This window comes from Dermochelys coriacea, chromosome 12, assembly GCF_009764565.3.
Source record: "Dermochelys coriacea isolate rDerCor1 chromosome 12, rDerCor1.pri.v4, whole genome shotgun sequence".
NCBI lineage: Eukaryota > Metazoa > Chordata > Testudines > Dermochelyidae > Dermochelys > Dermochelys coriacea.
Genome location: NC_050079.1, coordinates 36344574 through 36358702, shown reverse-complemented (window position 1 = coordinate 36358702; position 14129 = coordinate 36344574).

Here is a 14129-nt window from a genome sequence, read left to right as displayed (position 1 = left end):
ATCTGGGCCTTAGGAAAGCTTTAACTGCCGGTGATCTATGGGCTCCATAATAGGCCTTTTGTTTGAAGGGTGACAACAGATCCGAATGGAACGTTCTGCCATTCCCAGTCCAGTTTAGCAAAAAGAAAAGGAGGACTTGTGGCACTTTAGAGACTAGCAAATTTATTTGAGCATAAGCTTTCCTGAGCTACAGCTCCCTTGACCTCAAAAGCTTCCCAGGCTTTCTACAATGTAAGCGAGGAGGAGGCGGGAGGGGAGCCTTCACCATAAATATGCCCCCCTCCCCCCATGTGGGAGGTCACAAGTCCGATTTGGGTGCTACAGATCAGAAGAAATCATGCCCAAACTCGGGCGAACTTTGTATGGATGAGCTCTTTAATCTGGCAGCTGGGTAGCACTCCTACCAAATGGCAGAGCTAGCTGCCGATCAGGTTTGATAGCAGACCCTGGGATATTTAACAATGGCTTCTTATTGAAAGTGTTATGTCTCTGGAAGGGAAAAAAAAAAAACAACCCAAACCAAAACCAGCGGAGCCAATTGGAAGTGCAAAGTAATCGAGTGCAAAGGGGTTGCAGTTAAATTATATTAATTGAGCTCTGCTCAAGCAGTGTATTTCTGGAAGGGGAAAAAACCCTCTGAGAATGGCTGATTCATTTGTCTGAGAATAAAACTCTCGCCTGCCATCCTCTACCTGGGACTTAATGTTGCTCCCCTTGAAGTCAAAAGGCGCTTTGCAATTGGCATGAAATGGAGCAGGGTCTGGTCCCTTTTAGTGAGTCTCAAACTATTTATATTATAAACTGTGGTTGGGGGTGGGCTGGTTGGTTGTCCCCCCCCCCCCCCGATTAACCGGAATAAGACTAACCTGTGGGATCAGTGAAGAGCTGACCAGATCAAAAATATCTGGAAGAGGAGAATGCCCATCGGGACTGGGTATATTCTATATACATCCAGGGCAAATTCTCTTCATATACCAATCAGACCTACCACAGACTACAGCCATTCTTCACTGTCACCTTTCCTGCACCACAGCGAACCTGAAACTCCACAACGAAATATTTATGTAGCCAAAAATACACTGGAATAAAAACAACCCCAAAAGGCAGATTCCCCCCGCCCCCCAACAAGATCTTTAAATAGCAGAATATTTCCTCAGTTAAGGATTTTTATTCCCAGGTCATTTTACTCCCTTGATCTCCATTCGGTACATTCCTCCTTTAATACATGATATGCTTATTCCTGAACTGTTCCCACAACCCTTTCAGAGGAATGCCCGAAAATGCTGGCGTTAACACATTGCAATTTAAAATTTTATTTTATTTTATTACAGCACCAACGAGAGAGAAAGAGATGGTGGTGCTTTAAGTGCCATGTAAAATCCGCAGTAAATGCAATTGTAAATTACAACAGATCTGGGTTGGAGGACGCCGCAAACCAACAGACAAAGCAAAGTGTAGCCAAAGCGGGGTGTGTACCTTTATGAGACACTACACACTGCTGCTACGGACACTTTGGAGACCTCTGAAGTCCCTTCATTTGACATCCGTGCTCACGGTACCCCGGAGGCACCCAAAAGTTGGAAAAGCTAGTTTTATTAACCTAATAAGGTGAGCACACACACGAACTTATAAGAAAAAAATGAAGACGCAGAAGCAGAATCAAGCAAAAGCAAGAAACTGCACTGAGTTAATAACGCCTGGAGAGTTGTAAATGCTGGATATAAGGAGCTCATTATATATTTGTCAGCGTAGGATTTTTTTCCATGCTTCAATTTGATAATAAAATAGCTTTAAAAAATTAGATCATTCAATTACCATTGCAACTGACAAGCACCCTACAATCCCATCTGTGTTATATTCTTTTCCTCTTTTATTCTGGCCACTTGAACTATATAATAACTCAATCATCTTTCTGAACAAAGGGGACATATTACAACAGGAATGGATAGTCTGTGTGCTTTAGCAGAGTGGTTTATATATAACGTGAGGTTTCCAGTCAAAAGTTAATGATCCTAATGACTTATATGATAGGAAAGGACACATTTAAAGGGTAGTAATTATATTGTAGTAGGCTTGGCTTCATTTTTTTTTAATAAGTATGCGTATCACTTGTACAGGGCATTTATTAAACGACTTTATTCAAGGAAGTCGGTAGAAAGGGAGCAAACTCAATTAGTTTATGTTTATAGCACGTGATTAATACGTTTCTGGCTTGCAAATAAAAATTTCCTTTCCCTTGTTTTTGTTGCTACTGTCTAAATGGGAAAGTAAAATATGCCTATCAGATCGCGCATATTAAAGACAACAATGATATAATGCCTTGCTGAGGTGCAAATGGGGGGGCAACAACCCCAAATTCTGCATTTAGTTCAATAGGAAAAGTGGCAACAGCGCTTAGAAGAATTTGCCTAACTGAAATATTTCGTTCAAATTTATTTGGAAGTTAAAATACTTCCTCTTCCTATTAATAATCGCTTGTAGGTAAGTAAGTGATTTGCAGTAATTCAATAGTAAGATTGACATGACATGAACAAAATGTAAATATTTGTGAATATACAACTGAGCACAATTGGTGTAATTAGTGCTCTTATTCCCTTATTCCTCAGAGTAACAGGTTGTTGTATTTTACTTCTGATGGTATTAATACTACTTCCTATCGGTTATGTATAGGGTGCTGGTGTTTATTTTGCCCCTTTTCATTCTATTCATTTTGTACATTACACGGTTGTGCTGTTCTTTCCACGTGCTTCCACAAATGGCTATTTAGTTTTCTTTTCTGTCTGCTTTTCATACTTGAAAATAAAATAATAAAAAGTGGAACAAAACATTGTGACTCAGTATATTATTTTAGTGATTAGATACATTTCTAGGCTTTCCTGGAGGAGGATTTAGAGAGAAGAAAAGAAAAATACATTCTTTCCTCTTGTCCTCTCATCTTCTCTACATATACCCCCACTACTCCTTTAATAAGGCATTAGCCTCGTGGAGCTCAGAGGAAAATTACTTCGGGATATTTTTTTTTCCTAGCTGTGATTTTATGCTTTTGTTTCTGCAACACAAAGAAAGTTATTTAAGGAGGATTATTTTTATCCACATCAGTTTTCCTCTTGCGATTAGTCACATCATCGGTTTAAAAAGAGAGAGGTTCAGCTCTCCATCCTAAATGTGGATAAACCTTAGTTACAGCCTAATCGCTCCTTGTCAACCTGTATTATGCATTTAATTCCTAACACACACTTTGAGACCATAAAAAGTGCTTCAGTCTGCCACTAGTTTAAATTGATGTGGAAAAGCCCCTTCTATTATCAGCCGGCTGCTAACTGCTGAAGTACTTGTTTATAACAAGAGACCTTGTCTTACACTAAAGCCAACATATTGGTGTCTTTTCAGGCATGGCTTGCTCCCTACTTAGAGATAATCATGATTGTGCTGAGCATAATGGGGTGCAATAAACTCAGTAGCAATTGTTAAATAAGTGTGTGGACTGTAAAGCTAAGTGTTATATCCTTTAGATAAGGGCTTATCTATACCCACAGTTGCCTTACTGGCATATAAGGAGACCAAAGATATTGGGCTGCTATAGGAAAATATTTCCCTAGTACCTTTCAAATGTTAGAGACCTTCATTCATTCATTGGTTTGTTCTAAAGCTGCCAGGATAAGTCAATTTCTCATTTACGAGAATGATGCTAACTGAAGGTTAACTTGGATTTGATGGTTGTTTATAGGAAAAATGAAGCATTTTTTTAATTAAAGTGTCTTTTCTGTTTATGATCGACAGTGAAACTGAACACTTGACAAACAAATGTGACTGATTGTAAAATACAAGAGTCTAGTTCATATCCTGGGATCAACATGGCTACAACAACACTGTAAATTTTAAAATATCAGGCTGTTGAAGAAGTAAAGATCTACATTTATTCCAGGAAAATGCTTGTCAAGAAGAAGGGCTGATCAAATCAAATTTAAGGGCCCAATCCTGCACATTCTTGCTCATGCCGGACATGTTCATGGTCCAACCCTGCTCTCACTGAAGTTGGTAGCAACTCGCTGGTGATTTCATTGCCATCAGATTTGGACCTTTTCCTATTGATTTCAGGCCTGACATGATGGTGTCCATCATAGGACCTAACCACATCAGCTACACCATCAGGGGCTCGTTCACCTGCACATCTACCAATGTGATATATGCCATCATGTGCCAGCAATGCCCCTCTGACATGTACATTGGCCAAACCAGACAGTCTCTACACAAAAGAATAAATGGACACAAATCTGACATCAGGAATTATAACATTCAAAAACCAGTAGGAGAACTCTTCAGTCTCCCTGGTAACTCAATTACTGACCTAAACCGGCAATTCTTCAACAACAAAACTTCAAAAACTGACGCCAGCATGAAACTGCAGAACTAGAATTAATTTGCAAACTGGACACTATCACATTAGGCCTCAGTAAAGACTGGGAGTGGTTGGGTCATTACAAAACCTAAACCTGATTTCCCCCATACTAATTTCCCCCTACTGTTACTCACAACTTCTTGTCAACTGTTTGAAATGGGCCACTCTCATTACCACTCCAAAAGTTATTTTTCCTCCCTTGGTATCCTACTGTTAATTGAATTGTCTCATTAGACTGACCTCACACTTGGTAAGGCCACTCCCATCTTTTAATGCATGTATACCTGCTCTTGTGTTTTCCACTCCATGCATCTGATGCAGTGGGTTCTAGCCCACGAAAGCTTATGCCCAAATAAATGTGTTAGTCTCTAGGGTGCCACAAGGACTCCTCGTTGTTTTTGTCAGTACAGCTTAGCTTCCTATCCCAAGCCTACCAATAGGATAATCCAGTTCCACTGGAAGGTAATGTCAGTTTTGCCATTAATTTCAATGGAATAGGCTCAAGCCCCCAATTTCAGGACTCTAACAAAAAACAGCCTCTTTTCATCCCAGTGTCTCTTACCTGATTGAGGGCTCATTCTTTGCAAATCTTCCTTGCTTCAATGGGACTACTTGTATGAGTAAGGCTTGACGGATCAGGATATAAAGGCCCCATCCTATGTAGTGCTGAGATCCTGCAGCATTGTAGTTAATCACCTAATATAATTCTTTAATTGTGTTATTTATTGTTGTGGTTAATTCATATGTAATCAGTGTGTGATGAACAGATTGAAGTTGTAGGTAGAAGTGTGAGAATATGTAAAATAATATTATAGGGGTATATGATTGATGAGCCTATATTATTGGTGAGACCGTGTTAGGTGTATAAGTAAGGTAAGGCTGTAAAGTAAGGCCTCCAGGCTGGTGCCCTGAAAAATTCCAGCTGAGCTTTTTCAGGCCTTAGGCCTGAAAATATATGACATCACTAGTTGGCCCAGGGGTAAGTCTGTACCTGTCAAATTGCAAGATTATAGTAAAAGAGGTGTTGATGGGTGATGTTCAGGAAAGTATGCCACATGTACCTGTCAGTACCTCAAGATGCCTGATTTTAACATCACAGGAAATTCTGCAATGACTGCAAGTTACCATGGGGGTTTATTACATAAATGTTAATGAAGATAAGGGGAACTAAGAGGATAGTCTATGAAAAGAATTTATGGGGTATGGAAGTCCAGATAAGGAGAAAAGAGATTGGAATCCTCATGCATATATATAAGCTTTATGGTGGTGAGTGTAACATGGAATAAAAGGTGTCTCCCAGCATGAATAGGGAGGAAGAATCTATTAGGAGACCCTCCACAGATGACCACCTCTTGCAAAATCCACCCATTGCTATGGTATCCTTGGGGATGCGAGTATGAAAACACTGATGCTGGAAATCTTATGGTATTGTTCCATCTTCATTTATGTATCTGTTAGTGCGGCACTGATTATCCATAGAGTCAGGTTTTTAATAAAGGGAAGATTGCTAATTTATGAATGTTGTTGTGGTCACTATTATTGTTCCTCATGTGCTCCTAGAGACTCCAGACCTAATGATATTTCCAATAGTGGTTCTTGCCTTGCTAATAGGGAGTGCAAACCTTGCTAATAGGGAGTGGCATGGGTTACTCTGGTTTAAAATACCATTAGGAATATCAACCCAGCGGAATTATAAGGGCTACAGTGTTCTTTGACTGCAGTGCAAACTGAGGGTGCTCAGTACATGGCAGGACTAGGCTGTATGGCCCAGATCCTCATCAAATGTATGTAGGCTCCTAACTTCCATTGATTTAATGGAAATGACTCTAAATCAATGGAAGCTGGGAACTTAAATACCTATGAGGATCTGGGCCTAAATGCCTAGCTCATCAAAGTGTGTTTTAGCCCAGCATTCCATGGGGTCCCGTCTGTTATCTCTGTGTTTACCTAACACTCTAATTGCAGCAAGCCAAAATGATTAACTGCGAAGTTTTAAAAGTCATGGGTTTTCCTGCCTAAAATGTTATTCCCCAGGGCCTCTGACAGCTTCCAGTAAACAACATCCCCATTCTGCACCCCTTCTGCATTTGGTCCTGGCAAAGGTGTTAAAAAACAAATGGATAGCCTACCAAGTAGTTTATTGCAGTCACTGGGTTTGCAACATACAGAACACCCCCTGCTTCTTAACCACATTGGGCTGCATTAACTCTCTGCCTGCCATGAGAGCTCCATCTATTTCATATATTTCTTTTTTAGAAAATGGAAAAGAAAGCGAAGAGAGCCATTGAGTTTTGTGCAACTCAATATTTCAAACTAATTGCTGACTTGTGCAGTGTGTTGGAAGCCAGCAATAATTCGAAAGGCCCCAGATGATTTTATAATTTCTTTTGCTTATGCTTTCTAAGAAAGGAGTTCAAAATCAAATCAACCCCCCACCCCCCAAAAATCAGGTCTTCATAGTTGTGTTTTTGAAACACTAGAGAGCTTGCAGAATGGGCAAATGGTAAGGGGCAAAAACTAGCAAGGAGAAAAGATGAAAACAGAAAAAGACAAAGGGAAGGAATGGTATTTGCCCTTAAACACCTTTTTCCCAGTGATCTCACAACAAGATGAATTAAACACTAATTAACATCCAGGAGATAGGGAGTATAATAAACTTTTTGACTCATTACTGGATAAACTGCCATACCTCCTCCTCCTAAAAGAGCTATAGGGAAATGATTGGGCTATGGCCATTTAAGGAAAGGCAGTGACACAGCTTGCCACCCCAGTTAATAGTGGCAAACACTTTTGTCCACCGACTAAGGACTAAATTGCTAGTAGATGGATTCAGAATATAATGCAGGCTGCCTCCAGCGGCCTGTGCACTTCTCTAAAAGCATCACCCTCTAGAGGAGATAGTGGGTATTTTTTCTTGAAACTGCTGGGAGCTTTACTAAATAGCGCACACAATTTAAATTCTCAAAGCATAATACTGAAACATCGGGAATGAAGCAGCAAGTTAACACAACCTGTTTTGTTTTTAAACAGTCATAATGTACAAAATGCAACAGAGATCCTGTATCTTCGTCACCCTATGCATTGGTCTAGGAAAAAAAAACAATGCATATGGATTCCCTTCTGACACAAGCATCTTTTTGTGTGTCTGCAAGGAAAGATTTTGATACGTCTGAGGCATTCTCCAACCACGTAGATTAACAAACAATTCCAACTAGAAAACAAAGTACTGAGGGAAGGTTTACGTGGTCAATACTGTCATAATTCTTCCCAGATCTTATTAAAACCAATCCCTTCCTGCTAATTTCTGAATATTCCTAACCTGTGGTGGGCAGGGAGTAGGGGAATGGGACATAAAATGATAATATTAAATCAAAACTTCCTGTTGCCCATTTTGGTTCCTAGATTAATAAAACCCCTCAAACAATGCAAGTTTTCAGACTCTGGTGGCTCTATACTTCTGGGTGTTTGTTTTTGTTTAAATTTCACACCATCGAACAGCTTCCAGTTGACTCTTAAGAGGCTTACAACTAGTCATTCTTTTTAATTGGCCACCATTAATTTAGGAGCATGCAGGGTTATGAAAATTATGCCCAGACTTAAAGTGATGATAGTATCCCACTACTTGGTTAAAATTAAATTATAATTTAAGATTTACAAGCAACCATTTATTTATTTAATATCCAGAATTGTTTATTTTATTAACACATGTTGTGTCTATGTCAAGTGGGAGGGGGAGAACACTTAAGAATTGTCGTCTTTAGAGTGTCTAGTTGAAAAAATGTATTAATATTCAAATAAAAGCCTTAAAAAGCAGCAACAGCTTAGTCATTGATTTCCACACGTGCACAGAGCACCAACTTTCACTAACTACTGTGTATACCCAGAATAGTAGCGATAATTCAGTTCCATGGCAGTACAATGTTGGTAAGCAAATGGATGTCTTTCCAAGAGGATCTTGCTGTCCCACAGCTCTAGGTCAGTTAGAGATGGGTTTGCACCAGAAGATTCAGATCAAGACTTGGATATGAATTTGTCCAGAGTTTGAAGGTGCTCAGATTGGGTGGTTTGATTCTGGACCTGCTGATAAACAAGTAATTTGTCTCTCAGCCATGCATGGTATTTGTAATACTCTGTCCATGGTACCTGCCTTGTATGTGGAGGACATATTCCCCAGGACTGACAACATTTGTTTACTCCACAAACACATGGCCTTAATTTTACCCCTGGGCTCACGTGATGGACCAAATTCAAGTTTTATTGCAGCTGTGCTGTTGGTGTCCTGCCGAGAGCCAGCTCAGGCTAGTCCATATGGAACAGCAACCAACACCTGATAGCCCACTCCCCTCCATCACATTCTCTTTGACCTACTGGGTTGGTGAAGAAAGGAGGCAAGAGTGAGCTGTGGCTCACGAAAGCTTATGCTCAAATAAATTTGTTAGTCTCTATGGTGCCACAAGTACTCCTTTTCTTTTTTGCAAAGACTTAAACAGTCCACCCTCCTTCCTGAGACTCCCTACTGGACCCTGGCTGAAGTGACCTAGCAGCCAAAACCTAAGGGACCTTCTCAAAATTCCCAAGGTTGGAAGTTGCAGTATGGAGGTGGCAGCAGCATGACAAAGTGGGACTCACCATCATGGGGTCTCCTGCTGGCTGTCCTGGGAATTAGCTCTCAGTCCTTCCAGTTCGCCTTCAGCTAGTGGTGTCACAGCTATCTCTACTCTTTGGACCTGTGTCGCTCCCTGGACCACAGAGTCCTCTTCTGGGCATGGTCCTCCAGCTATGCCCCCACTCCAGCATCTCCCCATTTCCAGGGGACTGGCAGTCCTTAGTCCCCCCACTTGCCTCAGTAGCCTTTTGCAGTCCAAGGTCCAGCCCCTCGCCTCAGGGGCAAACTGCAATGTGGATACCAACCACTCTCCTCATTGGCAAGTGAGGTGCAACCCAGGCCTGCCTGCTACTCTGGGTCCTGAGTCAGGGACCCTATAGCTGGCAGCCACCTACTGCCCTCCTCCAACCTGCTGCCTATTTTCCCTTGGTCACTTCCCCTGTTGTCCTAGCACCCTCTCAGCCCTAGTAGTGAGGCCCCAGCCTGGCAATGGTCAGCCAACAGCTCACCTTTGCATGCTGCTGCCCTTGCCCAGCACTGCTCTATCTATGGCACTTCTTCAGACAGCCATTCCTCCTCCCTTGCCTTACCAGGGAAAGACTCCCTTCTGCTCTGCTAAACAGCCCTTTATATATGGCCCTTGCCGGCCCTGATTGGCTGCTCCAGCAAGCCTTCCCCCTGCTGGTGGGCTCAATAAGCCCTTTCCAGATTAGTGGGTTCTGCACAGCCTCCCTGGTGCTGCTTTTAACCTCTTCTTCTCCCTGTGTAGGGCAGCCGCCCCACCCCAAACCGTGAGTTTGTGAAGGTGCCCCATTTAAGTTAGGATTTTGGTTCTCTGTTTAAGACTATGTCGCACACTTTTATTTACATGTCATTTTGCTTTGCTTTGTTTAGCTAAAAACAACATGTGCCCCATTATCAGAAGAAAACCAGCGTCAAAGGCAAAAGACGGGAAAGGAAATTCAGATAAATGAAAATGTATCATTGGACAAAGCGGGCTTTTGTTAGATACAAACTTTTAGGAAGAGGAAAAGACTATCCATTCCAACAGAGCTGCCTCGTCACTTTATCTTAGTCTCACCTTCCTGCTTTGTTTCTGCAGACCCCTCAATTATCCTCCCAGAAAAAAGATGTGCCTCTAAATTATGTCAAACCATTTATTTCCCTCTGTCAGCTTGACTCAGATACATCATGTGCTTTTCAGAGGAGCCACTGTGATGTGAAAGCTGCACAAACACAAGCATGCATTTTTGGACCTCGTCCTTGATCAAGGAATGGGAAAAGCATGGAAGTCCCACACCAGACTTTGCATTTGTGTCCGCAAACTTTTTTTTCCTCCCCTGAAATGTTTCAATCCATGGATATTTTTGACAAGTGCAACTTTCCTTTCCTCATTTAGATATTGCAATCTGAAGACAGTGAGGATCAGTAAGTGCTATGAAACCTCTTCTCTTTAAAGCACAGAGCTTTCAAGGCTCTCTTTTTCTTCCTTGGCCTTTGAAAGACAAAAGCCATGTAAGGGGCTTTGGGAAAAGAAATCTATTAATTCATCCCATACTGTTCCATGGGAGGAAAGAAGAGGAGGAAGAATTTGTTTCTTCTTCTCCCCCCCCTCCCCCCCCCCCCGCCGCTTAATCCCTTACCTCTGCCCTGTGGAGTAGGCCGCAGGGCCCATCTCAGACCTGATAGATTGTGTGTAATCTACAAGAATTCAGGGTCTTGCCCCTCTGCCACTACCTTTAATCTCTAGTAGCTTTTCCTAGTTCCCTGGTGATGGACTCCAGTGGAGCCTCTTTACCAGCCTGCCCCCAAAGAGGAAAAGATAAATACAACCCCAAGCTGCATTATCCTTATTACCTAATCTTGTGGGCCAGAGGATAGACAAAGTGTGTTGTTGGTCCTGTTCCCAGTCCACCCATCCTGTGTCATGATCCCAGGTCTGCGAGGTTCCCAGTCCCCTGTCACCTCCCAGCTCCCACCCATTGGCTCATTACATCTAACTGAGTGGAGAGACCATAAAACCTGAACCTACATCAGAGAGGCCTTCTCTGGGTCCTGAATGGAGGAACACCAAGACCTCTGAATGGTGAGGGCTTTCTATTTAAACCTAAAGAGAGGCAGTGGACCAAGAAGTTGCACAAGTGGGCCCTATCTGGTTGCTACACTGGACCCTGCCTTCTTGCCTGATTCCTGGTGCCTGCTTCCCTGACCTGTTCCTGGTCCCCACCTTGCTCCTGATCCTTGCCCCTGGTCTCTTGCTCCAACTCTTGGCTTGATTCTCTGACTGATTCCATCTCTCACCTTTGCTCCAACCACTAGACCCGATCACCTGTGTCCCAGCCCTGACATTCTGCTCCCAGTCTGGCTGATCTGTTCTCCTCCTGCAGCATGCAACTCTCACCTACAAAGCATCCTCTGCAGGATCTGAAGCGGGCTCTTGAACATCTTTGAGCGTATATGCTTGAGCATCTTTATATTTTCCATTTCTGCTGTTTGTCTAATGGGAGCTAAGCATGGACAGTGAGACCAGACAGGTCAGTTTCATTTTCTATTTTGAGTCTTGCATGCTCAGTTTTTCAGGTGCAAATTCAGACCCCATTGTTGAGGCTGGTTTCTTGGGCAGCACAGAGCTGTTGTCATAGGCATGGGAACTAGGAGTGCAGGAGATGCTGCAGCACCCTCAGGTTTTACAAGGGGCTCCGCTGCCGGCCCCGCCCCCAGGATCCCAGCTGCTGGCCTTATGCCCGGGGCTCTGCTCTTGGCCCCGCGCCTACCTCCAGCTGTGGCCACAGCCTCAACCCCCTTATCCCGTCCAGGTCCCCCCCTCCAGGAGACACAGCCCTGCTCTCAGCCCCAGCTGTGGGGGTGGATATGCAACAGTGGTAAGGGGACTGCTTTTCAGTCTAACACTATTAAAAGTGTTCCAGCACCACTGGCTGCTGTAAGGGCCCAAAATAGCCTCCAGGGCTGGAGAGACTGGAAGAACTTATTTTGTACTGGCAGACAGCCCTTTGGGGGCCAAGACAGCCAAAACATACACGCTTTTAACCTGCATTTAGGTTAGGAATAGAGGAGCTGAGAACCAGGCCTGAGCCCATTAAAATGAATAAAAGATGATATATAAATGGTGACTTAAGAATGGTATGGAAGGATGTAAAACAAGCTTTGGAAACAGGGTATTATTGTTCAAGGTACCATGCATGTGCTAAGATCAGCACAGCAGACCTTCCAAGGAGGATTGTGGCCTCCTTTGTTACTTCCACTCTAGTTAATTTAGGTCTCACCTATTGACACCAAGACATGTGGAAGAAAGAATACTCCTTGGATCATTTGGGGGGCTGGCTCAGGCACTTATCCAAAAGCATACAAGATTCCCATTAGGACAAGGCCATCTTTGAAAAAAAAACAGAATGAGATTGGGAACACGTGTTTGAAAGAGATGTCCCAGCGTGCTTTCTGCTGTGCTGTGAGGTCGCAGAACTTCAAAGGCAGCAGACAGAAGGCACATCACTTGAGGAGGTGTAATGCCAGAACTACAGGGAGGTGTTGATAAAACATAATACAGATTTGCACTTGGGCTAGTGAACTGCACTATGGTTATTCCAAATTTCATGTAGATTTACAGAAATGCTCCCAAAAGTTAGAGCCCTTTTCAGCTACTCTCACCACAGCTTGGAAAAGAGGTGACTAAGGGGGGATATGAAAGAGGTCTATAAAATCATGAGTGGTATAGAGAAACTAAATAAGGAAGTGTTATTTAATCCTTCTCCTAATACAAGAACAAGGGGCCACTAAATGAAAGTAATAGGTAGTAGGTTTAAAACAAACACAAGAAAATATTTTTTCATGCAATACACTGTCAACCTCTGGAACTCCTTGCCAGAGGGTGTTGTGAAGGCCAATACTATAACAGGGTTCAAAAGGGAGCCAGATAGATTCATGGAAGATAGGTCCATCAATGGCTATTAGCCAGGATGGGCAGGAATGGTGTCCGTAGCCTCTGTTTGCCAGAGTGACAGGGCATGGATCACGTGATGATAACCTGTCTGTTTGTTCATTCCCTTTGGGGCACCTGCCATTGGCCACTGTTGGTAGACAGGATACTGGGCTTGATGGACCTTTGGTTTGACCCAGTATGGCCGTTCTTATGTTCTTAAGTTATTACACATAATTAGGTTTGAAAGGATTAGATTTTTACCAGTAAATGTTGATTTCACTGTACACACACACAAACAGACAACAAAATATTTCCACTGATAATCATCTAAAGGTATGGATAGGCAAAGGGAGAAAAATACTGCTTGAGAACTTATTAGAGTTTGATTTAAGTATATTTACGTTACATATTTTGACATGTGATGGTGACAATTTGTATTTAATGGTTATAAAAGCTTTAACTTTTTCAATCTTAAAGTCTACAGATATTAAATAATTATTGTCGACTCCCTCCCCATAATTTTCCATAACTGTGAAAATTTAAACTGAGAAAATTTGAAAAAAAGCTTAAAAATAAACATTAATCATATCTGTCAAAAATCATTTTAAAAAAATCAAATTCTGCCACGCCTAAACACAATCCATTGTACTGCTGTGAACAGTGAATGATGGTGAATTAGAGACACATTTTGCCTTGAAATGGGCTTTTTCTTCTGTGTTAAGTTAATTAGTGGTTTGCTAGTATGTTAACTGTTCTGCACATAGACCTCAGGCTGGTTCTTCTCTAATGAACAAAAGCAGTCCTTTAGCAACAGGTAACCACTGATTTCTCAGGGACTATAACTTAAGTAACAAGCACTGAGTTACTGAATTTCCAATCTGGCCAAGAAGCAAGAAAGTCACCCTCTCCATCCCCAAAGGAAAGGGAGGTTATTAGACTGATCTTTGATCTAATTTAAAGCCTGAGACAGCTGGGATTGTCTGAAACCTTCCTCATTTCTTCTTGATCAGCTCTCCCAAACCTGAAGGGACTTTTTGGACCATGATATAATAACTGACCATTTTGTTTCCATGGTAAAGTTCATCAAGAAAGAATTCACCTTTTGGAGGAAACTCCATTTTGATTAGGAAATGTACTTTATGCCAACGTTAAGTGTAGCTACACGGGCTCTTGTCAGGAAGTGGGAT